Source organism: Giraffa tippelskirchi, chromosome 9, assembly GCF_054371585.1.
Source record: "Giraffa tippelskirchi isolate mGirTip1 chromosome 9, T2T-mGirTip1v1.2.pri, whole genome shotgun sequence".
NCBI lineage: Eukaryota > Metazoa > Chordata > Mammalia > Artiodactyla > Giraffidae > Giraffa > Giraffa tippelskirchi.
The window spans coordinates 3,163,221-3,188,867 of record NC_137283.1 but is presented as its reverse complement, the minus strand read 5'-3'; the positions used below and the strand labels follow the sequence as shown (position 1 = coordinate 3,188,867).

Here is a 25,647-nt window from a genome sequence, read left to right as displayed (position 1 = left end):
CTGACCCAGAGGGTAGTCAAACCACAGGTCTACTGGGCTTAGACTGTGGTCCCCAAACTTACATGTGCATCAAAATCACCTGGAGGCTGTTACCCCAGAGTCCCTGACTCAGGAGAGCTGAAGTAGGGCCCGAGGGTTTGCATTTCTAATGAGTTTCTAGATGGCGCTGATTCTGCTGGTTGGGGGACCACACTTTGAGAACCTATAAATTACAGGATAGCAAGTCCCACTGGACTCCCTCTCTTTAAAATTTGAACCAGGACATTCTGAGAGCATGAGGTACTCAGCAGTAGTGCAGGGAGATGAAAGGAAACACAGAGAAGGGATTAATGACAGAGCGCTGTGAGGAATTGTAGCAAGCCAGTCTTATAAACGATGTCAAAAGAACACCTCTACTGGACTTCCCGGGTGGTTCAAAGTGAAGAATCCGCCTGCCAATGCAGGGGACACAGGTTCGATCCCTGGCTGGGGAAGATTCCACATGTCATGGGGCAACTAAGCCCATGCACCACAATCATTGAACCTTCATTCTAGAGCCCATATTCCACCACAAGAGAAGCCACCGCAGTGAGAAGCCCATGTACCACAACTAGAGAGTAGTCCCTGTCCACTGCAGCGAGAGAGCCCATGAGCAGCAAAAAAGATCTAGCACAGCTGAAAAAACCAAAAAAGAGCATCTCTGTTCCAGTAAGTGAAAGCAATGAGACAAAGAAACATGTTTCAGAACAGAAAGAAAGAAACGGGGCAGCTGATGGCAGGACAGACAGAAGCAACCGTGCGAAACACGCTTGTGCTGAGCAGGCTTCACGGCAGGACAGGAAAGAACCCCCAAAACCTCCCTACAGGGCACTCAGCATCACCAAGGAGAAAACTCTGCTTCCTCTTCTTTTGGAGCCTAGGTTCTCTGCTTCTGGACACCCTCTCAACCTTCCCTCCCATAGTAGACATGGAACCTTGAGTAAGTCTCTGTCCTTTCAAAGAACTCCACTGATCAAGAGAGAAGATGGGGGCATTCTTTAATAATCCACCCTGTGTCTAACCCCCAAGCTAGTCCCTAGATTTGGAAACATGCTCTTCACTAATGTTATTCCGCAAAGCAAAGCTGCTGCAGAGCAACTCTGGATCACCAGCTTCCTTAGTTCAAGGCCATTCCCTATCCTCTGGTGCCCTCAAGGTGATGCTGATCCGCAGCATCACCCATACTGCATTTTTGCTTGACCAATCTTTGGCACATGTTTATCCCCACATTGTTATGTCTCCTCCTGAAAGAATTTCCAGCACAATCTCCCAGCTTTGTAGAAGGAATGAAAAAATAACCAGTGACTCAAAAAATACACAGTCTGGTTCCTAATACTTTAAATGACTGGTTTCATACTTCGGGGTCTTTACTTTCTTTTAAAAAAAAATGATGTCCAGAAGATTTATCTTTAAGGTGAAAAGTATGCTTAAATCATAGATCTATTTCCTATGCATTGGAAGTGACTCTCTGGAGTGTTGTCTTGAGAAAGATGACAAGCCTGTGCCCATCAAGCATGTCATGACTGGTTAGTAATTGTTCCCGCACGAGAAGGGGAAGCGACCATGTGAACGCTGTATCTTCACCCTCCCTGATCCAAATGCTATCACAGGGACTTGCACTTCTTGAGTCTATGACTCTATGCTAGTATCCTCAATGTGACTGTACCAAGCATGTATTTACCTCGGAGATCTTACCTCTATTTCTGCTGAAAGACCATCTTTCTGGGTCCATTTCCCCTCAGCTCAACATCATAATACGGTAGCTCTCAACATTTAAGTACACAGCAAGTGCATAATAATACAGTGTCTGCTAAACACTTCATAAAAAGTAGCATTAGTAACCTGAACCACATTCTGGCTTCCTCGGAAAAACCTGCATGGGCCAAATAAATTCAAAATCTCAGCAGGAGGGATTCTGTCCTGCTGACCACAGGTCTTAGATCCAGATTAAGTAGATGAAAGAAGAGACCTTTGATGAAAACTACCTTGGTTTTCCCTGTTTATTCTCCTCTAGAGCCTCCCGGATATGGTGTCAAATCATCCCAATGCACTGTGGCCTTGTTTCTGTAGAAACTGTTATCAGCGTAAAATTACACAGGGGAGAAAATCATTAGGGCTAACCAGTCTTCCAAGGTGCGTTACAAAGACAGCACATTTACCTCATGCAGCTGGTGTCACTGGACCGCCTCCAACCTGAGCTTCTGTTTCCTCATCTGTCACAAAGGGGTTATAATAGATGACGTCTCACGTCCTTTCCACTGTAACGTCATATGAAATCCACGTCCTTCTCTGCAAACAACTGCTGCACGGACTTGGGAAGCTGAATGTAGTCTTTAAAAAGGAACTGGTCTGTGTAGTTATAATTAACCATTCCAATTGTTCTCTACCATTGACAATCTCATTTTTAAAAACTTCAATTGGTTAAATACTGGCTACCTTCACTATGGAGAACAGTAGGGAGTTTCCGTAAAAAACTAAAAATACAGCTGCCATATGATCCAGCCATCCCACTCACGGGCATTTATCTGAATAAAATTCTAATTTGAGATGATATATGTGTTCATAGCCAAGACATGAAAACAACCTGAATGTCCATCAACAGAGGAATGGACAAAGAAGATGTGGTACATATAAATAAACTAACTAATATATACATATATATATGTATATTATATATATATATATATATATATATATATATAGTAGAATATTACTCAGCCATAAAAAGAATGAAATAATGCCACTGCAACAACATGGCTGGACCTAGACATGATCACATAAGTCAGTCAGAGCAAGACAAATATCATATGATATCACTTATATGTCAAGTCTAACAAAATGATACAAATGAACTTATTTATACAACAGCAGTAGACTCACAGACACAGAAAACAAACTCACGGTTACCAAAGGGAAAAGAAGGGGAGGGATAAATTAGGAGTTCAGTATTAACATATACACACTACTATATATAAAACAGATAATTAAAAAGGACCCACTGGATAGCACAGGGACTCAATATTCTGTAATAACATACATGGGGAAAAGAATTTGAAAAAGTAAGTTGCTGTTTCAGTTGTTAAGTCACGTCTGACTCTTTGCGACCCCGTAGACTGCAGCATGCTAGGCTTCCCTGTCCTTCACTATCTCCTGAAGTTTGCTCAAACTCATATCCATTGAGTCAGTGATGCTATCTAACCATCTTCCACCCCCTTCTCCTTTTGCCTTCAATCTTTCCCAGCATCAGGGTCTTTTTCCAGTGAGCTGGCTTTTCACATCAGGTGGCCAAAACAGTGGAGTGTCAGCTTCAGTATCAGTCCTTCTAGTGAGTATTCTGGAGAAGGCAATGGCACCCCACTCCAGTACTCTTGCCTGGAAAATCCCACGGACGGAGGAGCCTGGTAGGCTACAGTCCATGGGGTCGCTAAGAGTTGGGACACGACTGAGCGACTTCACTTTCACTTTTCACTTTCATGCATTGGAGAAGGAAATGGCAACCCACTCCAGTGTTCTTGCCTGGAGAATCCCAGGGACGGGGGAGCCTGGTGGGCTGCCATCTATGGGGTCGCACAGAGTCGGACACGACTAAAGTGACTTAGCAGCAGCAGCAGCAGCAGTGAGTATTCAGGGGAATATTGATTTCATTTAGGATTGACTGGTTTGATCTCATTGCAGTCCAAGAGGCTCTCAAGAGTCTTCAGCACCACAACTCAAAAGCATGAATTCTTCCGTGTTCAGCCTTCTTTGTGGTCCAACACTCCCATCAGTACATGACTACTGGAAAAACCATAGCTTTGACTATATAGACCTTTGTCAGCAAAGTGATGGCTCTGATTTTTAATATGTTGTCTAAAAAAATAGATTCATGTATACGTATAATTAAAATCACTTTGTTGTATAACTGAAACAAACACAGCATTGCGAATCAACTATAATATATAATAAAAAAATTTTAAATAAAATTAAAAACATATTGGTTGGCTAACTTCAACTCAGTTTGTACCCAACCCTGGTTCTCAACTTGGGGGTGAAGAACACCCAAGGGAAATTTGGAAAAATCTGGAGATGTTTTGGGTGCCAAAACTGGGCCAATGAGGGCGTGTCACTGGCATCAAGTCCATGATGAGCTAAACACCCTGCCGCTCATAGGACAGTACCGCAGCAAAGGAGATGGGTCAACATCAACAAAACTGAAGTCAGGGAACTCGGCACCACTCCACCGCGTGGCAACACAGTGCACAAAGATGCTGAGAGAGAGAACAAGATCTTCAATCTGACATAAAAACATAAAAACATGTTTTAGTTGTTTCGGTGGACACAAATCAAGGTACTGTGTGGTTTATGTCATAAGCAGCAGTCCAGATTAGCCACTACAACACAGCTAACACATTCTGGGTTTCCAATATTCTTAAGTGATGAAAAAATATTCATGCTTGGCAGAATCTGAGTCAATGAGTGCTACTTGAAGCAAGCCATTTTCCGATAGTACATGCTTTGTGTGTATGAATTTCAATCTCTCATAATTTTATTTTTAACTTTTTCCAGGAAAAGATGAAAGATACTCTTTAATTATCACTAAATGTGATAAATGAAACAGTTTTCTATTTCCCAGCCTCATTCAGTTAAAATACTAGAATGGAAAAACTTGCCAAAATGAACGTGCCTTCTCTTTTGGATGGTAACCAAAAGCACCTTCCTATATCCAGTGCTCAGACTTCCAAAGCAGAAGCCAGCACAAAAACATATTTTTGCAGCTCTGCTAAATTTATTTTTTTATTTAGAGGATTGGAAAGATTCCCACAGAACAGCCTTAAAGTTACTACCTGCTTTCCTACTGGACCAAAAAGGAAAGGAATGGCAATGGAATATTACTCAGCCATAAAAAAGAATGAAATTGGGTCATTTGCACAGGTGTGGATGAACCTAGAGATTTTCATACAGAGTGAAATAAGTCAGAAAGAGAAAGACAAATATTTTAAATTAACACATATATGTGGAATCTAGAAAAATGATATTTTTTGTTGTTTTTTAGTTGCTAAGTGGTGTCCAACTCTTTGCAACTCCATAGGCTGTAGCCCACCAGGCTCCTCTGTTCATAGGATTGCCCAGGCAAGAATACTGAAGTAGGTTTCCATTCCCTTCTTCAGGGGATCTTCCTGACCCAGGGATTGAACCTGTGTCTCCTGCATTGGCAGGTGGATTCTTTACCACTGAGCCACCAGGGAAGCCCAGAAAACTAGTATAGATGATCTTATTTGCAAAGCAGAAATAGAGACACAGACATAGAGAACAAACGTACGGATACCAAGGGGGGTGGAGGATGAGAGGACCTGGGCGACTGGGATTGACATATATACACTATTGATCCCATGTGTAAAACAGATAACTGATGAGAACCTACTGTCTAGCACAGGGAACTCTACTTCAAGTTCTGCAGTGACCTGAATGGGAAGGGAATCCAAAAAAGGAGGATGTATACATATAGACAATTCAGTCTGCTGTGCAGTAGAAACTAACACAACATTGTAAAGCAACTATAGTCCCATAAAAATTAATTTAAAAATACAAAGAGGAAAATAATATTTCCTTGCACTAAATCCTTGAGGTTGGAAGACGATTGTTACAGTGTACCACTTAGCCCATCCTGACTAATACACTCATCTAAGACATCACACCCATCTCTCTAGGACAGGCCTATAAGCATGAGGTCCACACTGCCTCAGGAGAATAAGGATACCCGAGACCTCCAGTAATCTAGGGCTTCCCTGGTGGCTCAGCTGGTAAAGAATCCTCCTGCAGTGTGGGAGACCTGGGGTTGATCCCTGGGTTGAGAAAATTCCTTGGAGAAGGGAATGGCTACCTACTCCAGTATTCTTGCCTGGAGAATTTCACGGACTATACAGCCCTTGGGGTCACAAAGAGTTGGACACAACTGAGGGACTGACTTTCCAGCAATCTAACTCTTAATCACAACATGTAAATCCCAGATGTCACTCTTTCTATGCACCCTATGCCTCTCTGTTCTACATTAAACAGGGTCTGAGACTCTCCTAAAACAGGGTCTCCATCAGCACAAACTTTAGTCCCAGTGACTAAGCATCTCAAAATGTACATTTCTCTGCTAAGTGATGGAGAATCTACCTTTGAGGGGTTCCTGCTGTCCACCTGGATTCATCCCAAAGGACAAACTTCCCTCTGCAAATCTTCCCTTTGTTTGACAAAGATGCTAATACCAAGTATACCTGATAATGGTCAGAGACCATCTATCCTCTATATTCTTGTGATACTTTATGAGCCGAGTTTTCTTATGCAGTTGGGAAATTTGAGGAATGATTTGACTTCATCTCTGCTCACGTATCATTTTGTTGTTTCAAGTACTGTCTTGATGGCAGGCTTTCTGTGGTCCTACGGAGCATCACAAAACCTCCACAGGAAAGCTGAGTCATTCATCCAAACTCCTCCATCTGAATCTTAATTATCCAAATAAATCACCTGACTCCCCCGTCAACTGCCTGAGTGAATACCAAGATGTCCATTTTCTTTTCTCAGTGGAAAGCTGATTTATGACTTCTCAAACTTTTGATGTTATTCCTCAAAAGTAAGCTTAAAATAGTATGAAAGTAGGTACAATAGTATGTTCTTAAAATAGTATGAAATGTTCTTCAAAAAAAACCTGTGATAGTTTTATACTTTGCTGTGGAAAAACTTCTAAAGTCTAGTATTATGTCCTAACCTAGAGGAATTAGAATGCAACAGATACGGCAGAAAGAGCCGACAACAGCCGCATGTCCTGGAAGATCCAAGACATCTTACCCCATCAAATGGCAACTTGGAATTGGTCAGGGTATCTGAAACCCCTCTCTGTTCTCAAATCATCCCATTAAAAACAACAAGGGTGATGGGATGTATAGTAATCATCTGTTTACTTGTGACAGAAGGTAGTAATTCATCTATTTACAAGTCTGTTTCTCCTAGACTGGAATGTGAGCTCTTGAGGGCAGGGAATGCTTCCCATTTATCACCTCAAGGCCCAGAACAGCACAAGACACCCAGAAGATATCTGATTGATTGAGTAACTACTTGAATGAACACTGGTTTTCCAAGCTGATTTATCTGGCCTAGACACACTGCTTTGCTCTGCCTCTTAGATTGATTTTTGCATTAAGGAACTATCCCTAGAAATCAAGAACTTCAGAAAAAATTTCCTTCCCCAAGGAGAAACACCCCCCCCCAACTCTACTGATTGTATAAATGCTGGTCTTCAGAAGATGCTGGCCATTGCCTTCTACACCCTTGTAAGACTAAACAAGAACAAATGACTGGGGGACTTTCCTGGTGGCCCAGGGGTAAAGAATCTGCCATGGAGTGCAGGGGACATGGGTTCAATCCCTGGTCAGGGAACTAAGATCCCACATGCCACTGGGCAACTAAGCCTGCATACCACAACCAGAGAGCCTATTCGCCATGATGAAAGACCCTGCAAACTGCAACTAAGACACAGCCAAAGAAATAAAATAAATATATATCAAAAAAGAAGTGGCAGGTGTTAGGGTTGCACAAGAAGAGAACTGATCTGTCATAGTGACAAAATATTGAAACGGGGATGCTAAAGAACATTCCAGAGTCTCCAGAACCTTTTCTCCTGGGGAGACCAAAGGGAAAGTCCCCAACAATTCTTTTATCATGTGACCTCTCAAAGGCCCTTCTGGCTCCAGGATAATATTGAAGGGATGATAATAGGAAGAGACTGTGACCACCCTTACTCTGCTATAAAACAAAAAGTAAAAATGCCAAACCACTCCTAGAAAAATAAAAATAAAGCAGACTGTAAAGCACTTTGCAAACATAAAGGAGTCTATCAATGCTCAATAATAACTGCAATGCCTTCCAACAAAGCCACTGCATTTAAAAGGATTATCTGGAAATAACAAGTAGGGGTCTAGTCTGCCTAACAGAATTAACAGCTATTATGAGTGCCCTGGAAATCCAGAAAGTCTGGATTTTATAACACAAGGCTTTTTTCTCTTTCTCTCCCTCCCTCCTCCTCTCATTCCTTCCCTCTCCCTGTGTCTTTTCTCTCTCCCTCCCTCCCTCTCTCTTTTGTGGTCTTATTTCTAGGAGTGTATAATGACAACAATTCACCTACAGTAAAGAAAATAGCACCCGATTTACTTAAGACACAGAGAAAAATCTCACAAAGACCTTTATGGTTTTCAGTAGCAGAAAGTTTTTTAAAGCAAGCTTCAGTTATTGAAAACCAAACTGCTTCCTAAGATGCTTCCCAATAGGAATCGGGGAGCCTGAGTGCAGCCGTGACCCAATTCACGGCCACGCTGTGTCCTCTCCCACTGCAAGGAGACTTTGCAGCTCCTCCCACTGAGGGGGAAAGTATTTCCTTACTCCTTTGGTCTGGGCTTGGTTTATACAGTAAAATGTGGCAAAAGAGAGGTGTGTCCACCTCAGGCATAGGCCTCAGGCCCTTCACATATTAGACTCTCCAGCTCAGATCTCTACCACTGTCATACAGAGAGACCATATGGAAAGATCCTCGTTGTCCTGGCCAAGAGCAGTATCAATGACCAGACAGTCATGAACCAACTCCTCAAATGAGGGACAGAACCCAGTTGATGTCCACAGAACGGCTGACCCAACATGGAACTCACCTCAGACACATGGCCTGATTCATCTGAGATGAGAAGAATCATTCAGCTGAACCAAAGACTTGTACTCAATAATAAATATTTCTGGTTTTATGCTCTTAAGGTGTAGAGTGTTTGTTACGCAGCCATAGCTAACTGATACAGGCCTTGTCTTCATCTCCTCACCACATATACCTTGGTCTCTCTGACATTTATTAACCTCAGTGGAGTTGACACACACAGACTCTGAACATATACTCTGTACCTGCTACATTATGATGGGTGATTGATGTGTGGGACATGACCTGTGGTGCCTAAATGGTGTCCTTACATTTAGAGGGATGTTTATGATGATCACAATTCCTATTTGCATGGAACCCCTCTGCTGTTGTTAATATTAAAGCAGTCATGCTGAAGCCTGGGCAAAACTGTGAAGGATGCAAATTATTAATATCATCTCATCTGTGATTATGTCCTCTTCCCCTTCGTAATCCTTGCTCTGTTTCAAGACTTTATCAGACAATCTCTGTTACTCATTGTATGGAAAAGAGTGAAAATCTCTATCAAGACCAGAGATTTTCAATAGAGACTATTATTCCTACAAGAGCAATGGAAATAAATCTAGAGAACCCTCGAAATTGTGTGCAATCATTTGTATGCATCTTCATTTATGTATTTTTTTTTTTTTTTTTTACTGGAAAAACTGTCCAGTGTCTTCTGTTAGTAAGAGAGAATTTCTAGGCAGAAATTCAGCATGGATATAGAATATCAAAATAACACAATCAACTAACAGAATCAATAGAACATTTCATCCAACAGTAATAGAAAATACTTTGTTTTTCAAGTGCACATAGACCATTCATTAAGGTAAAGCAATATCAGGGTCATAAACAACCTCAAAAAATTTTAAAGAATTTAAATTGTGTAGAATGTGTTTGCTGAACATAATGTAATCAAACTAGAAATCAATACAGAAAGACAACAGTAAAATCCCTAAATTCATGAAAAATAAACTCATGGAAAAACCCATGAGTCAAAGAAAAAGTCTCAAAAAGCGAAAAAATATATGAAACTAAATGAAAACAAGACAAAACATGTATTTTATGGGTTTCAAATAATGCAGTGCAGAGAGGGACACATATTATGCTAAATGCTTACAACAGACAAAAAGAAAAATCTTAAATCAATAAACTAAGTCTTCTACCTCAAAAAATTAGAAAAAGAAATATGAAATAAGTTCAAAGCCAGAAGAAAGAAAAAAATTATTAAGGTAAGAATAAAATTCAGTGAAATAAAACAGTAAAACAATAAAGAAAACCAACAACAACAAAAAAGCTGGTTCTTCAGAAAAAAAATAATAAAACTGATAAACATTTACAAAGAATAAAAAAGCTTTCTTTTCTTTAAATAGAAGACACAAATCATCAATATTAGGAATGAATTAAGGAATATGGCTACTGATCCTGCATCATTTGAAAGTTAATAAATGAAAATTACAAATAACTTAGGACTTCGCAGGTGGTACTAATGGTAAAGAATCTGCCTGCCAATGCAGGAGATGCAAGAGATGCAGGTTTGACCCCTGGTTTGCAAAGATGGTGACCCACTCCAATTATCTTGTCTAGAAAATTCCATGGACAGAGGAGCCTGGCAAGCGACGGTCCATGGTGTTGCAGAGTCGGACATGACTAAGCAACTACATGAATGATCAAACAGCTTTATGCTCATAAGTTTGACAATTAGAAGAAATGAATCAATTGCTTGAAAACCTCTAGTGACAAAAATTCAACTAATAGTCAATAGACAATCTGAATAAATCTATAACCATCAAAGAAAAGGAATCTGTCATTTAAAAGTTCCTTAATAAGAACTCTTCAGGGCCAGAGTATTTCCCTTAAGAATTCTACTAAACAAAGAAGAATTAACAGCAATTTTACATAATCTCTTTTTTTCCAGAAAAGAGAGGACACTTTTCCCAACTCATTTTCTGAGGCCAGAATTTTCTTGATATTGAAACCAAAGACAGTTCAAAAGAGAGAAAGGGAGAGGGAGAAAATCAAAAGAAAGAGGAGAGGAGAGGAAAGAGCAAAGGAGGGAGGTGGGGGTGAAACCCTGCACCCCCTCAGGGTCAGGCCGGTTCCCCCAAACCAGGAGGCCTTTCCTTCCCAGGGGCTTCATTCCCCTTTCTCTCCCACAGTGTGTCAGGGGAGAGGCCTCCACTCCTGCTCAAGCGGATGATAAGAGGCAAAGAAAGCCCGAGCTGGGGCTGGGAAGGATGCGGACGATGCCGCCACCTCCCTGCGCTTCCAGAGACGAATCTGCGTTCAGTGCATATTCATTATATTTTTGTCTCCTTAGTAATTTTTCCTATGGAGAAATGTCCCCCTAAACCTGGTGGCCCTGCCAATCACACAAGCCTGCCTCCCCAGGCAAGAGGGTAAGTGCATGACATGGAGGACAGAACGACATCACCCTCTAGATACAGGGACTGGCCCGGGGTTGCACACATGACTGAGAAGACAGCCCTTGTCCTCCTGAGGCAGGAGACTCCAAAAGGGTCGGGAAGCCTGGAGTCGACAGGAGCCATCTCTGCTGCCACATGAGAAGAACAATCCTAAGAGGGAAGCCTTCATAGCAGAGAGTGAAGGCCCAGCATAGAGACAGTCAAAGCCCCCACGGTGGCCCCCACCTCTCACCGCAACGATCCCTCGTGCGGCCGACTCGGGGCTATCCCATTTATCAAGGCCAATAAATCCCTTTGTTGCTTAAGCCAGTTTGATATAGATTTCTGTTACCGGAAACCAGGCATCTTCTAATATATGATGCTCTCCAGATCCAGTTAAAGTAACCTCATCCTTTGAGATTTAAATAAAATGTACTTGTATCTCCTACCCTCTGCTCTGTAGTAATTCATTTGCCTTTCCCCAGACTTGTGCAAGTTTGCCAGGGCTTATGGTTTCACTTCCTACATTTAGCTCTGGGTTCTTAGCTTGTTCTAGTGATGTCTGATGGTCCCGGGCGGAGGGGTTTCTTGGCACACTACACTGATTCAGCTATGGGATTTATTCCTCTTACATCGACATTGCCAAAACTGACTCACAAAGGCTGTGTGTGTGTGTGTGTGTATGTGTGTGTGTGTGTGTTTACAGCACAAAGAGGCAGACAACCTGGGCTGACTGTTAGATGCACCATCTCTGTAAAGCTATGTAGCGTCCCCGCCTCCAGAAGGAGTCTCCCACAAGTCTCTTCTCTCAGCCTTCTCTGATCGCCTCTGATTTGCTTGGTGCTCCTCCTCTTCCTCTAGACTCTCCGCACGTTGTCTAGTTTTCTTAGTTTCTTGGTCTCTCAGACTTGGGTTCCTTCAGCCAGAAAGCCAACCCCTCATGCTATTAGACCGAACAAGGTAACCTCTCCCAGGCCTCCCTGTGCAAACCCCAGCACCCACTGATACTCGTTGATGTCTTTAGATGAACAAAAGGCCCGCTTGGTCCTCACCTTCAGAAACCTAGGACTGACAGGCTTCACAGCTGCAGGCTCACTGGGTTCTTTCCTCAATGTCCTTCTGTGAATGGAAGAAGTCTTATCAGGATTCACTTTCCCGGGGATAAGAGTTAACCAGCCGTTTTCTATTCTCCGGCCCCTCTTCTGTTAGCAGGAAAGGCAGCTACAGTCAGTTGGGTTTCAAATAACAATGTCCTGTACTGACTACCTGTGTTTTGATTGAGTATCCCAATGAGCACTTCGGTTTCACTATGGAGATAGCATCACACACATGGCCAGTATGTAGCGAGGCTGACGAAAGCCTAAGAAAAATCCCCTTTAGCTGAAATGACCTGAAGTTAGTAAGATGTTCGCACTAGTCTTGGGGTTGGGAGGGGTGGGGGCAGACAGCCTGCAGAAATGGGAAATACGTTTCTCTCTGGGGCAGAGCTTCTCAACCTTGGTGTTTTTTGACATCTTGGACTAGATCCTTCTTTGTTGAAGGGGCCACTCTTGTGTATTGTAGGATATTTAGAAGCATTCCTGGCCTCTCCCTACCACATACTAGTACCTTACTTTTCCTTCTCTTCTCCATCAGGACAACCAAAAAGATAGGTATTATGCTAAGTGAAATAAGTTAGAAAGACAAAGACAAATACTGTATGATATCTCTTATATAGGAATATAAAAAATACAATGATCTAGTGGATATACCAAAAAAGAAGCAGACTCACACATATAGAGAACAAACTAGTGGCTACCTACCAATGGGAGGCAAAACAGGGATGGGTGATTAAGAGGTATAAACTGTTGGGTTTAAAATAAGTGACAAGTATGTAATGTATAACATGAGAAATATAATCAATATTTTATAATAACCACAAATGGAGTATAACCTTTAAAATTGTGAATCACTATACTATACACCTGTAACTTAAATAACATTATACAGCAACTATACTTCTAAGTAAACAGATAAGTAAATAAATAAATAAACTTTAAAAATATGTCCCCAGACATTCCAATCTCCTATGCAGACCAACATTTCTGCTGACTGAGCATCTCTGCTCTCGGGGGTCACTCAGTAGGAATATACAACAGAAAAGAAATGGGCATTGCCCATACCATTATGAAATGTCCACATATAACCTACTCTATCCCAATCCAAAAAATAAAACTAATCACCTTGATTCTGTAGTTTTATTTGTTACTCCCCAAATTCAATTCAACTATTAAAGTAAAAACTGAATGCTTGTTCACTATACTAATTTGCTTTAAAAATAACCCAGTCTGACCCACACCTCTGGTAACCACACACACTGGAAAGCACACTGGGAAAATGAGCGCTGAGAAAGCGCTTTAAAGACAAGACCACATTAAAATGATCTGTGCAGCTGTTAAAACACATATTGTTTTAAAAGAGGATTTTGCCAAGAGATATTTGGAATTTCTACACATAAAACAAACCTCTACTCATTTCTCCCTAATTACCTGTTAGTGTATTTTACAGAGGCAGGACTGGCTGTAGTGCTATGTCTATTGGTCCCTAACATTTAGTAGTCATAAAATTTTTGCTTGCAGAAGGTGACCCGTTATATTACACTGTCATAACTGGTTCAGATTCTTCCCCACACCATTGCTGGACTTCAATGAAGGGCATAAGGGAAAGGGAAGAGAGACTGGGTGCAGCCGAAGCCAGAGGACCAAATTCCAGGGCCCTAAGAGGCTTGAATCCAGAATCCATGCCACCCTCTATACGTGGGATTGGGCGAGGTAGCAGGGCTATGATTCTGGGAAATTTGTACAACTTAGAGAGCATCTCCAGGCGTGAAAGGAGAATATACAGGAGCAGACCCAAAGTGAAGAAATTATAGTAAAGGATGGGTTTGGTGGGCACCTTTTCAAGCTCACCAGTAACAAGGTCAGAAAAGCAAGATTAACTCCTAGCCTGCTATGGAGACTAAAGCTTCTGACACATCCCAGGAAGTCAGGTCCAGTTCAGAAAGCAGGAAGAAGGCTCCTGGATATGCGGAGTTTGCTGGAGACAGCAACCTTACACATTCGTTAAGGTAGAAAACTGGGATTTCCCTGGTGGCCCAGTGGCTAAGACTCCACACTCCCAATGCAGGGAGCCTGAGTCTGATCCCTGGTCATGGAACTAGAATCCCACATGCCAGAACTAATGATTCCCCCAGGCCGGAATGGAGACCCACAGCAGTCAATAAGTAAAAAAAAAATTAATAAATAAAACATAGATAATCAGCAAAGACCACTGTATTAGCACAGGGAGCTCTACTCAATATTCTGCAATAACTATATGAGAAAAGAATCTAAAAGAGAATGAATATACGTGTGTGTGTGTGTGTGTATCTGAATCACTTTGCTGTACATGTGAAAAATTAACACAACGTTGTAAATCAACTATACTCCAATAAAGTTTTTTTTTTTTTAAGTTAAACATTTAAAAAAGGTATTCTTGCACCCCATGGGTCCATGGGGTGGTTCTTAGTGCTTTGAAACAAGACTCTGGAGACTGACTTGTCCAAGAGGATCTTGACTCCTACCAAGAGAGTAAAACAAGAGAATACAAAGGAATACTCCTAACCAAATTAAAAACCTTTCTTTAGAGACAAGTTCTTATCATTCAGAGATGGAGAGAGGACATGGTAAGAGCTAAGGAGGAAGGGAAAGAGTATGTATCAGTCAGTACAGAAAAACAAAATTAAAGTCATATGTAGACTTGGTGGATGATTTGATAAAACTATTCCCCCAATATTTCCCCTTTCAACCTGGTATTATTCAACCAGATTTGGATTTATATTTGTGCTCTGAGGCTTCTGGGAGAATAACATTTTATATAGTTAAGAAACAGCCTGGCAAACATTTTCCAAGCATAGCATTTGAGTTTTTTCATAATTCTTATACGGATGACACCTAACCACAATTATTTACTGGTAGTTTTTATGGATCAGATCAAGAATATCCTGTGAGTTTGGCTGAAGTGCTTCTTAAACGAAGCAGTAATTATGGAGAAGACTGTGGCAGTGAATGATGGTGACTGACTATTGGGCTGTCAAGTGAAAGAAAACTTGTATTCTTTGCTTACCGCTTTGAGGCTCAAAACAAGAGCTGAAATTTCATGGCCCACAGGCCAAATCCAGCTGTAGATGGGTGGTTGCCCCCTCAAAGGCTGACCCACAGACTGTCTTCAAGGTTTTGAATTGGTTGCCAATTTAAAAGTCAGACGATGCCACATAAGAAACCCACATTCTGGTTTACTTGAAAAAACATAAAAATATTTGCCCACATTTCTCAGAAAAAATAAATAAACAAGAGCTGAAGTGTGGCACGCCCTTTGGTTTACCACACACACCACCGCTCTCTGTTATATTCACTATATTGTAGCCACATACCAGGTGCCACTTATTGTACCAGTTGAGATTCTTAATTTTAATACCTTAAAATTGCTTCAACTCATGTGTCCATCTCCATGTCTCTGTAGGCATCTGGATTTGATTTCCTGGGTTAGAATGAGATTCCCTGGGTAAGCTCACAGAGACACAGATTTTCACCTGCTAGTAAGCATGAGCTCCCCAGGGATACATCGATTGCTATGGATGATAACAAGGTTATTGGCACTGAGGATTCCCAAGGGAAGCTAGATCACCATTTGGCACCAACTCTACAGAGGGAATGGAAGCTTTGGATGATAATCCTTAAAATCCCTTCCCTGAGATTTTACTGGAGTTTAGACTGTGATCTTATAGAGCCATAGACTGTTCTCACTCATTTCTGACTCGAGCACGGGAACTAGAATACATCTGAAGCAAGTAAACATATGCTATGTCAGATAATTGATTCAGTAACTACTCCTTACTTTAAGGCCATGATGGCTGAAACAACTTATTTTTTAATCTGGGGAAAATGATACATTAAGGATCACTGTTCATCAATAAATCAATAATCTTACCTCACTACTTAGTCAAATAGAATGAGCTCTCATGAGACTCAAAATAAGTAGTTTGAAAAATTCTGATAAGATCAGAGAAGTTTCTAAATAATGTCTATACCCTTTAAAGTTTTGAAAAGTGCTTACTTCAGTGAGTAACACAGCACAGTTAGTCACTTGTAGGAAAAAAATAAAAGGCACAGACTATGTTGGGCTCAAAAAAAAAACAACAGACAGAGAATTTAACTAATAGTGCAAAAACATTAGAGTGTGACTAGCTCTCAGTCTTTGATCAAAAATAGTGGCTCATAAAATAGCTGACTTAGTTTAGCAGTCATATGTTTTGTGTATATTATATACATACCATTCCTAAAAAGGAACAAAAAAATTGAATGCCTTTATGAAGGGTTCAAAATAGGTGTTTGTCCATCCCTAAGAGGGGATGCTGACATGGGACACAGACCAAGATTCACTAGTTAGCTTTATGGGTAGAGTATGAAGCAGTGTTGTAATCATAGAAGCTACAGTGTTATGAGCAAAAAGTGAAAAACTGTCAGATCCACAGAGCCTAGACTCTGGATTTTCTGTATTTATAGAATTTCCCTTTTCTGAAAGCTTTTCTGTGTCCCTGGTAGATAGTTCTTGAGCATCCATGGGATAGTTATTTTTGAGTTTATTCTTTCCCTCCTTCTCCTGCCCTAGGATTCATAAGATATAAAGGGCCAAGGTAAGCTTGTGGCCCATGTGGAAAGAAGCCAAGATGGCAACTTAACTAAGTCTTGATCTAGATCCCAGTGTAAAGGGAATCTTTGAGATCTAATCATAGCCCAGCTTACCCAACTCAGAGCTTCCAAACAATAGTTCGGAGTTAACACGTTAGGACCGTAAACCATCTGCTTGCTTCTTCTTGTGTGCCTCTAACTACATTTCCACAGAGCACTTTCGCACTTTACATTACTGTAACGTTTTCTCATCGTGCTTAGATTAAAATCAAAAGGCTCTACTATAGTCTACAAGGCTCAAAATGATCTGACTCCCATCTTCTACTTCAATCTCATTTCACACAACTCTCATCTATGATCCTCTATCCCACTGGCCTTTCGTCACTTCCTTGAGCATACCAAGCCCATTCCTGACTGACGGCCTCTCACATGCTGACCCTCAGTTTACACTTTCCCCCAATCCTCTGCCTCACTGGCTTTTTTTCATTCTTCTGGTCTCAGATGAAATTTCACCAACTCAGAGGAACTCGCCCTAACAATATACATCTCATACCCAAGACTCCCTTGAACATCATTTTCTTTGCTTTTCTCATTAGTACAAATCACAGCCCATGTTCATTTATTTCTCACCTTTCTCTCTCTTCTAGAACATAAACCCTTTGAAAGCCTGAACTGAGTGTGACTCCAATGCCTGGAACAGTGCCTGGCCAAGAGAAAGCCTCAAATGTGTATGTGACTGTAACAGCATGCAATGCCAGGAGTGTCCACATCAACATTTCCCATATAGGTGCACAGCAAGATTTGAGAGTTTAGGAGATAACAAAGAATCATCACAACCTCCAGGTACAGGCACAAGTAACAAGGGAAAACTCCAGAAAGTAATGTAAGAGTTAAAGTGGGGGAGGGGGAAAGGTTGTATTGGTATTGCTTGAGGTGAATTAAGCAACAGTATAGAAAAGTAGCATTTCTCATGAATCTTTAAAAATTGTGTTGGAGGGACTTCTGTGGTGGTCCAGTGATTAAGAATCCGCTTTCCAACATGGATCCTGTTCAATGTTATTTGGCGGTCTACATGGGAGAGAAGTCAGGGGGAGAATGGATACATGTATGTGCATGGCGGACTCCCTTCACTCTTCACCTGGAACCATCACATTGTTAACTGGTTACACCCCAATACAAAATAAAAAGTCTAAAAAAAAAAAGAAAGAATCTGCTTTTCAGCATTGGGGCTGAGGGTTCAATCCCTGGTCAAGGAACTAAGACCCCACATGCTCCAAGGCAACTGAGACTGAGAACCACAAACTACAGACCACGAGCTCTGGGGTGCATGCGCCACAACTAGAGAGGAGCTCGTGGGTCACAGTGAAGATCCTGCGTGCCGCCACGGAGACCCGACGAAGCCAAAATAAACAAACACACTTCAAAAATGTCTCGGATTCCACTATGCAAACAAAAGAGGAGAGGGCATAAAGAAAGGGGCAGAACACAAAAGATTACAGCGAGGATGTGTTTAGAGATTAATATTACACCAATGGAGTGAGAGGATTCATAAGCTAAGAGGGAAAGAGAAAAGTGAGAACCAGTCAGGGCCTTCCCAGGAATCCAGCAAGGCAGGTTAAAGACTCTGACCACATATCGTTACATAACTGGAGTCATGAAAGATTTCAGATTAGGGCAATGCTGTGATCAGTGATGTGATCTTTGGCAAGATTTGTGTTGTGGTGATATTTAAGATGGACTGTAGTGGAGAGAGACTGAAAATCAGTTACGAGGCTTTAACAATTAGTTGAATGTTGGGAACCTGAGATTGAGTTTTGTCAGTAGAAGATGAAATAAAAATATTGATGCCAGAGAGACACCCTGGAGGCTGAATCCTGTGGATGTCTGGGATGATTAAAAAGGGAGGTTTAGTGAAGCAAATAACATGGCTCATACTCAGAGGGAAGAAAAAAATAAAGATAAACTGGGTCTGAAAGAGGAAGCCCTGAGTCCTGCTCCAGGCAGGTGGTTCGAGTTTCTGGTATGACATCTGGATAAAGATGTCCTACAGTCAGTTGGAAATGAAGATTTGATGAGGGGTGGTGGTCGGTTGGACTGTGAAATCATCTCCTCTAGAGATAACTTCAAGTGTGCAGAAAATTTCACTGACAGAAAAATACAGAGGTCAAGGAACCGAAAGGCTGAACCTTGAGGCACGTCTCTATTTCAGGGGTCAGACAGAGGAACAGGGAGACAAAGAAGTTTTGTCAGGGAGTTCCAGAACAGATTGAGCACCTGGTCTGTGTGTCAGAAGTTCAAGTTCCCAACAATAGTATCAATTTATGCACCTATTTATCTTCCAGGATGATTCTTCCTGCAGGATTACAAATGTCTTATTAATGTCACCCACAACATCCATTTATCATAGCTGTTTATTATTCATTTCAAAGTGACAGGATCCCTGGCACGCACTTAAACATTTAGGAAGAGAGGCTTCCTGCTATAACAGATGTCAGGTAAAAGGAAGCAAAGTGTACACTTTTACTTTCAAATGAAATCAGGATTTAGGATCTGGGTTTAGAGACAAAATTCCTTTGCTGTGTGAATTCTTTCCCCCTCCAAAGAATTTGGGGAGAGAAAGTTTACTGGGTTTTTTTAATGGAGAAAATAATTTTCTACATGAATTATGAAAATTGTGTTATTTATGGAGGTTTGCATACCTCTCTGCACTTTAGTCTCCATATGAGATCTACAACTGATAAGCAGTCAGTTGCCTGAAGAAATTGGTGCCAAGGAGTAGAAGACTGACTTGGTTGACTATGCAAGATTCACAAGGATAATTTAATTTTTATAATCCAAGGATCTGTCTTTCTAGAAGTTTCTTTTTTTACTTATTTTTCAGCTTGATTAATAGCCTCAAAGTTCAAGGTCCCAAAGACTAGTCCTACCTGGCCAACAAAGCTTACTTTATGTTCTTAGACTTTATGTCCTCAGAATGTGATCTTTATCTTAGATCAAGGGCTTCCCAGGTGGTTCGGGTGGTCAAGTGTCTGCCTGCAATGCGAGAGACCAGAGTTCGATCCCTGGGTCGGGAAGATCCCCTGGAGAAGGAAATGGCAATCCACTCCAGTACTCTTGCCTGGAAAATTCCATGGACGGAGGAACCTGGTAGGCTACAGTCCACTGGGTTGCAAAGAGTCAAACATGACTGAGCGACTTCACTTTCACTTTCAACTTAGATCAATGATAAAAATTCCAAGGATTAGTCCATAGCCCAGAGGACAAAAATCTCAATTCTAAACCTCATCAGCTCATTCCTTTTACAGATGAGAAGTCTAATCTTTCTACTGTATTTTATAGCTATCTCCACTTGGATCCTATCTCATGTTTGTCAAGAAAAGAACTCCAAGACAGTGATCAATAAAACTTACAAGGTGAAGAACTGGGAAAGGAACCTGATTACAATTTGAACTGATAAACCAAGAGAGCCTGGTATAGAAAATAAGTGTTTACAATTCATATTAGTTTAAAAGGTGGAACAGTTAATAATATTAGCACTCTATTAGAAAATAATAATAAAACTTATGATCTTAAAATAGGCATTTTCCAGCATTTCTGTTACAGTGGCCAAAGGCAGCATTAGTTTATCTATCTCCACATTCATGGTGATAAGACTGATGCAATCCTAGTGCCACTCTCTATTAATAGGAATCAGAGGCTAGAAGCTTAGCTAATAGTAGAGAAAAATCAATATGGGTATGGAACATCTTGCTGCCTTTAAGCCAGAGACTTTCAAAAATGCCTCAGGAAGACAAAGGAGGCAGTTTAATGGGGTGTACATATTGCAATAATTTGAGCAACATGGATAATTATAGTCCATTGGGACAATATGACTAGGAAAAGCCTTGATGCATAATAGTACTCAACAGTGAAAATGTGTGACACGCACAAAAATGTCATTGGAGAGCAAAAATAGGGCATATTTTTTTTTTTAAATGTTTAGTAAGTAGGCTGGAGAATTTGTATAGATAGATATGATATAGATGTTCTATTTCTCTTATTTGATCTTTCTAGAGTTGAATTTAAGTCCAACAACTCAAGGAAAGTTGGAGATTTTTCTTGGTTGGCCAGAGAAAGGATCACTTCCTGTGGCCACACTTAACATCCAGTAGGAAGTCCAGCCATGCATCAGAGGCTGATGCATGAGGCAGCATCCACAGAAAAGGAGTCTGCTGCCCAGACTCCCCTTTCACCCCTTTGATGACAAAACCACTGGGTGTGTGTATTCCAAAAATACTGAAAGACTAAGACATCACAAAGTAAAGGCTCGCTGCCCAGGACTAAAACCTGGATGGACATGGGAGCTCTTGATGAGGAGGAAGGGGCTCCACGTTGGTAACAAAAGGGCTTCTGATAGCTTGTTGCCATAGCAACAGAACCTTGACTCTAAAACAAAACTCAAGCCAGAAAACATCAGCTCATCAACTTTGAAGGGATCCACTAAGATACCACATGCCAACCCAAAATAAGTGACCGATAGCCCAGAATCTGTAGACTCAGCTGGTCTGACACTGCCTTCTGAATTACTACAGCTCTAGGACAGTATAAGCACTGTGTAAGTACAGTGTAAGTACAAAATACAGGGAATGCATAAAACAAGTTTACAAATAAGGAAGACAAATCACAACTATTGTATAAATATTTCTTGATCACTTAAAGGTAGGTATAATATATTTTGAATCCAACTGTGATTACCTGTGTGTGTTTATGCATGTATGGGCAGGCTGTCTGTTTTTGAATTTTGTGAAGTTTTGTGAATGAAATTGATAGAGATTTTATCAAAATATTTAGGAGGCTCTATTTACTTAAATTTGTAACCAGCAATTAAAGACATAAGATGATTTGATTCCTAAGGTATGTTTTGATTTAGTTGTTCAGTCACTCAGCCATGTCCGACTCTTTGTGACCCCATGGACTGCAGCACACCAGACTTCCCTGTCCCCCACTATCTCCTAGAGTTCGCTCCGAGTCATGTCCATTGCATCAGTGATGCCATCCAACCATCTCATCCTCTGTTGTTCCCTTCTCCTCCTGCCTTCAATCTTTCCCAGCATCCGGAAAGATTGTCTTGATTTATTTAGTAGCAAAAGTAGTATTTGAACGTTGAAGAAAACTTAATAATGGATAAGATTACAACTGTGAGCAAGTAACAAGTTACTAATATTAACAAGTACTCTCCCTTCATAAAAGATCCTTGGTTGCTAAAGATCCTAGGAGCAGTGTTATTCTCTGATTTTTTTCCTTAGCAGGAATTTTGCCTTTCAACATCAGATAATACAGCCAAGGATCTCACTCTGGATTTTCCTTCCTCCCTGAAAAAAGCACAGGGTTGTGTTGGCTTAAACTCAGATTCAGTAGGAAATCAAGAAACTAATTATTTCCCATCATCTACTTCAGTTATTCTGAGTAAAGGTGGAACAGTTCACCATCAGGGTGGAAGGAAGCCCTGACCTTAGTCATACACTGAAAACAAAGCAGCATATAAAACAACCCCACCCTCCCAGGCCTCAGCAGAGAGCCGGAAGAGATAAGGCAGACTCTGGTGCAATCACAATTCTGTTTACATCTCTGATACAATACACACCAAGTCTTCACTGGGAACCCCACAAAGCAGGGGTCCCCAAACTCTGGGATCTAATGCCTGATGATGTGAGGTGGAGCTGATGTAATAATAATAGAAATAAAGTGCACGATAAATGTAATGCAATCGAATCATCCCAATACCACCCCCACCCACCCCCGTGAAAAAACTGTCTTCCACGACACTAGTCGCTTAAAAGGTTGGGGGCCTCTGCGAGGAATTGTGGGTCTTTGTGTGTGTCCTCTGCCCAACATCAACAACTAAACAAGTGAAATGTGAGATGCCTCTAACAGAGATTCCAGCACATTTTCTCACTTTATAGGGTCAATATTTTCTATGTTTATCCTGACAAGTAGTCCTGGGTCAGCCTGACATGCTTTTTAGAGCTTTGTAACTTGAACTTAGAGAATTGGTTTGAGTTGATCACAATAAAGGCAGAGATGAAACCCCATTTACAAAACTGCGGCGCCAGGAAAAAGCAGACCTCTTGTCTAACAGGCCTGATCAATGCATTAGTCACTCCACACAATATTCAATATTTCCACAAAAAGGTTACCAGCACAACAAAGGCTGTGGACGGTGTGTCTTGGAGGCCCTTGTAATGGGATTTGACAAGTGCCAGGCACTCTGGGCGGCTCCTTCAGTGTTAATGGAAGCAGAAGGGACTCAAGGGCAAACAGGAGTCCTTGAGGGGTGATGGGGCGGGGGATGGGGGAATTGGGGGTTGTGACCTGTTCCTTTTCCCATCACTCCCTTATATTTAATTACTCGTTCTGGCCGGTGAATTGTAATTTTATTTGCCATCAGGTGACTCTCGCCTGGTCTCAGATGCTAGTTGAGTCTTGCACTGAAAGGAAACGTTATCTTGTAGCCTGTGGCAGGGCCCCTTTTACAGGAAGGAAATCGTCCTCTGGCAAGTGTCTCTCATGATACAGTTTCTGCTCCTCACCTTGCAGACGAATTCGTACGTGTGCATAAATTAGCTACTTATGGGGAGGCAGTCTCAGGAAACGCTGGCTGAGAGGTGAGGCAGACACAAGGCAGCCAGCAGGGGAACAGAGGATGCGGACACAGACAATGGACACGCGGACACAGCAGGGAAGGAGAGTTTGGCGCAGATCGAGAGTGGCATTGTGTCAGTCAGCTGGTGGGAAGCTGCTGTACAGCACAGGGAGCCCAGCCTGGTGTTCTGTGATGACCTGGAGGGGTGGGGTGGGAGGGAGGGAGGGAGGGAGGGGATACAGAGCTGATTCACTCCATCGTATAGCAGAAACTAACACAGCATTGTAAAACAATTATCCTTCAATTAAGATGTTTAAAAGGGGGTTCAAAAACTAGTTTCCAACTATGGGCCACCAGACTGTCACCTCATTGGGGACCTCAGATCAGCGTAGAACATACCTCAGTCCATCCATCCAAAAGGTGAGGGAGCTGGGGCGTTTAAACACTAACACTCCTCCTGGTTGAGGGCTAGACCAAGTGGGGAGGGGATTAAGACCCCAGAACCTCTGACCTGGGATGCACACAGTCACCTCTGCCCCAAAAGCCCTCAGAAACAGGGACAAGGTGCCAACTGCATCTGCTAAAATCTGCCTACAAATATATAACTGCTTTCAATGCCAGCGGTCCTTCAAACAGACAGACAATACCACCACCTCCTGGATAAGCTGTTGGAGGTAACCAGGAACAGATGACTTCCACCTGACTTGGTGCTGTCTGTTTGATACAGACTTTAGGAATGAAGGTTAGAGTCAGCATCATTTTGCTGAAGAATCTAACATTGTTGCTGCCCATGGCGCGTGTCCGTTCACTGACTCTGACACTTGACACAGCTCCTGGCCTCAGCACTCCCATCCGCGAGGCCCTCCCTTGGGTGCAGGGTTCTGGAACTTCAGAAGGCTAAAAAGAGCTCAAATTCAGCACAAGGTGGGCTGACCTGGACTCCAAAAGAGTAATTTACTCCAAAAGAGTAATTTTTAAAATAAAACTTTTAACATTTCCTATTGACTTGCAGTTGGTTGGCATACATTTGTCAAGCTTAGACAATAATACTGGGAAGCAGTCAGGAGGTTCCAAGTTATAAGGCAGGACACGGAAGTTCCCAAGAGGAGGTTTGCAGCCAAAGGCCAGTGAAGCGGATGGGCGCTAGGACCCAGGAGAGGGAGCTGCCGAGAACAGTGGTGAAGACCCCAGGCTTTGGAGTTGGGCAGGCCCCATGCGTCCTACCTGCGGGGGGCCCAGCCCAGGGACCCAGCCACTCACGCCTCAGTTTCTCATCCAAGTGACGAGATGACAGGCCCTACCTCATGCAGGTTTGTGATGACTGAGTGGGTCAGCACCTGTCAAGTGCTGGGTCCAGTGCTCAGTATGTGGTAAGGACTTCATAACTGTGACCTGCTCTTGTGTTATTATTGTCACTTTAGTGACTTCCAGGAAGCAAGTAGGCAATGCTCTTTCTACTCTGCAGGGCTTGCAGTCCAGGGCAACATCTGAGGGACTATAATGCATGCCACGGCAATCAGAGCAAACTCCATCTGCCGCCCCACACGGAACAAGTTATCTTATCTCTGATCCGTGCATCACATTTGAAATCTCAGGAGTAGAGGCAGAGATACTGGGGTTTTCTTGAAAGTGCTTTCTACTAAAGTGGCAGATCCAGTCTGATGCGGCCTGGGCGAATTCTTACCCACGGTGAGTGAGACCTCTGCGTATCATAGTTAGAGGGACTGGCCGGCTCTAGGATGGCCTGGGCCTGCTGGTGAAAAGGCATTTCACACACGAGTGCATGTCAATTTCACTTTATGTAAAGGCAGTGGCGTCACCCTCAGAGGAAGCACAGCCCTGCCCTGTCCTGCAGGAGGGACCCAGGTGTCCGCATACAAGGTCAAGGCAGGGGCCACAGTCTCCTCCCTGACTTTTGCCCATGAATCTCCACCTCTCCCTCTAAAGGCTTGCTTTCAACAAGAAGGCCAAAGAAGACACTCAGAGGCTACTTGGTGGTCTCAGCCAAGACCAGCTCTAAGGAATTCAAACGTTCTTTCAATTCTTTATGAAGAAATAAAATCATCTTGTTTATGGTTTCCTTTGCTGTGCAAAAGCTTTTAAGTTTAATTAGGTCCCACTGGCTTATTTTTGTTTTTATTTTCATTACTCTAGGGACAGGGTCAAAAAAGATCTTAGCCACTAAAAGGAAAGAAATAGGGTCATCTGTAGAGACTC

General features: G+C 42.0%; 1 protein-coding gene across 2 annotated transcripts in view; it reads right to left on the bottom strand.

Annotated features, from left to right (window-relative positions):
• The window catches only part of RBMS3 (RNA binding motif single stranded interacting protein 3), a 1,621,798-nt gene that overhangs the window by 1,361,847 nt on the left and 234,304 nt on the right, over positions 1-25,647 (bottom strand). The gene's annotated exons all lie outside the window — the stretch shown is intronic.